Source organism: Athene cunicularia, assembly GCF_003259725.1.
Source record: "Athene cunicularia isolate RWA chromosome 11 unlocalized genomic scaffold, athCun1 chr11_part1, whole genome shotgun sequence".
Classification (NCBI taxonomy): Eukaryota; Metazoa; Chordata; class Aves; order Strigiformes; family Strigidae; genus Athene; species Athene cunicularia.
The window spans coordinates 16,981,969-16,984,886 of NW_020799113.1; positions in this window are offsets into that span (position 1 = coordinate 16,981,969).

Here is a 2,918-nt window from a genome sequence, read left to right on the forward strand (position 1 = left end):
TGTGAAGAAAGCAGGTATATAGCATGTACTTTGTATATTAACAAACTTGCTGGCATTTTACTGGCTGTTCAGACTTATAGTTCTGTTATTTCTTGAATTTGCCTTGGATGATGACTAGTAGAATTCTGTCATGTGGCTACAGCATGGTGGTCATGTTCCCGAATTGCTGTTAATCTACAAATGTCCCATTGTCAAGTCATTCTTCGTGGAGAAAGAGCTGGATTGCCCTTCTACCAAAACAGCACTTAGAAATAGTTACACCAACTGGATTAATAGCAGGGTATCATCAACTGTAATGCAATGCTAAGGGGCTCTTCAGTGTGTCATGGTTCCTCGTGTTTGTTGGTGTGACAGTAGGACCAGGCACTCAGTGTGAAAACCACCTTGCAAAGGCAAAGAGCTTAATTTACTTTGGGTTTTGGCCCTGATCTCCGAAAAGGAGACAACAAAAGAAAGTAACTAACATACACTACTTGATTCATTAGCTGAAAGACCATTATCTAAAGAGCCTGGGCTTGCAGAGCAGGAGGAATAGCAATTATGTGGTTTAGCAGGCTTTCCCCGGAGAAGAGCAAGTTGGAAAGGTTTTCAGTGAAGTGTGAAGATATTCCCAGCTGCCAGCACGGCACAGAGATTTGTAAAAGAAATAAGATCGGTTTGAATTGCATACGGAAACATCTCAAGTAAAATCAATAAGGCAACGGTTACAAAATGACACATATGTGTCATATCAAGGGCACAAATAAGAGCAATCAAACCGGTAAACGCTGACAAATGCAGTGCAGACTACAAGACCAAAAGGCCTGTGCTCTGAGACACCTGCAGCAGAAATGCCTTATCAGCAGAAGACCTGCCTTCTGGTAGGTAATAGGAAGGTGGCAACAAGTTTACAGTAAGTCATACAGGCCATTCCTCTTTCTGTTAGCTCAGCAGGTAGCTGATCGCTCAGTATCTATCTTGATACTTCAAAAGAAGGGAACAATGACAACAGACAGTGAGCTTGTCCAAAAATTTACAGAGTGAAATAAAAGACTGAGCCAAAAAAAAAAAAAAAAAAAAAAAAAAAAAAAATCACATCATAATAACTCGCTCCTAAAGGGCATAGAAAATCTGTCAAAAATCTGCTTTGATGCTACCCAAGGGAACCCAAGAGAGGTAGTGAGGACTTGACAGCTGTCATTCCTTGAGCTTCGTGTCATTGCACAAGTGATCCTGGCCTGACTTTTTGGACATGTGCATTTTGGGGCCTTTGAGTACAGGGGTATGTATGAGAGTGGCTGTGAGTGACTGAAATAAATTCTCTTTAAATAACGTTTTATGCTTCCATAAGGTCTTTTGTTGCATTTTGTAACATTTAATTCCTACACCAGGATCAATGTTGCAATCATTTTTACAGTCAGTCACCCTTGCAAGCCCTTTGCTTTAGTAGGAGGTCATTTCAAGTCAACACTTGCATGGTGACTAAGCACCTGTCTTTGGGACAGCCCTTTGAGTTTCCTGGATGTTGACATCTTTCCACTCATTGTAAATATACAAGGTGTGGCAGGTGCCTTCAAAAAGGCAAGTCTACATTTAGACTTAGCCTTAGCTTCCGTGAGTGATTTGTTGCATTTTCTTCCTCTGTCTTATTTCAGAAGGAAGATGTGTCCTCCTCCATGTCAATGCCAAGCCACCCCCATCATTTTTCTAAACTTCTGTCGATAGTCTGTGTATCTGTTTTACCAGATTCTTCCTTCATGCACAGATCTTTTAGACATGTCTTTCTGCAGGAATTACAGACTGTTGAATACTGAATTCAGTGAGGCAAAACCAGCTTAAATTTTATACCTTATAGTGTATATAGCAGTAGGAGTTACCAAGTCAATAAGTAGTTTTCTGCTTCTACTTATCTCTTGCTCCCACGCCTTCATTTGTGATATATTGTTCATGCTAGTGTATTAACCATTCAAGGTAGGAATACTTCTGCAAACGAGTAGACACACTGAGGGATGTAGGAAGCTGTGAAGCAGACACTTTAGTGTCCTTGATGCAAAGTAATTCTATCAGAAATAATTTTCCCTGGGCATGAATTGATAACACCAGGCTCAGGTGTGTCTCCACAGCAGGAGTAGGTAGGTACATGAGTGAACCATGGAAACCTTGTCTTGCTCATCAGTACAGTCATGACTGATCATGAAATGTGATTACACTGGTTCTAAGTACCATTTTTTTTCTCCATTTATTTTTTTCTTCTGTGGATACCCTTCTGCCTCCCCCCTCCACAACCAGACACCCACCAAACAACACGCACTTCAAACTGAGCACGTAGCTCCTACTAACTGGTATTGCCAAAGCACAAATGCTTCTATCCCTTCTGGTTTTAAATTACTGTAATTACAAGTCTAGGTGTTCTTGTTACATGTATAAAGGTATAACGATTTTTTTTTTTTAGTATTGCCAAACGCCTGACCTCAATGATACTCTGTACCAATTAGCCATCGTGCTAGTCAGGCGTTGCCTGAAGCACAGCTATGCCCGTAAGCTTTTATATCAGATGCCCAGTCTCTTGGCTGTGTAATACTGACATTCCCAGCTCTGCCAAGTAGTTTTGTGTTTCCTTAAACCGCTCTGATCACACCCCTTATGTGCTATCTATCGTTACACATAGATTTTGCGGCAAAGGCCCCTGACTTCGCTTTCAGAAATCGCCACGAGCACACAAGTGTCGATGCAGTGACGTGAGATAAAGGTACACCTGGCAGCGCGTCTCCTCCGTAACTGCGGGCCCAGGGGCCTCGGCCCGGCCTGCAGGAGCCCCACTGTCCGCTCTGCCTCACTCGGGCGGCGCTGGGGCGAGGCCCGCGGCAACCGGGAGCCGCGGACAGGCGGGTGGTGCCGCCGCTTTTCTAGAGGCCCCGGCGGGGCGGGCGGCGGCTCCC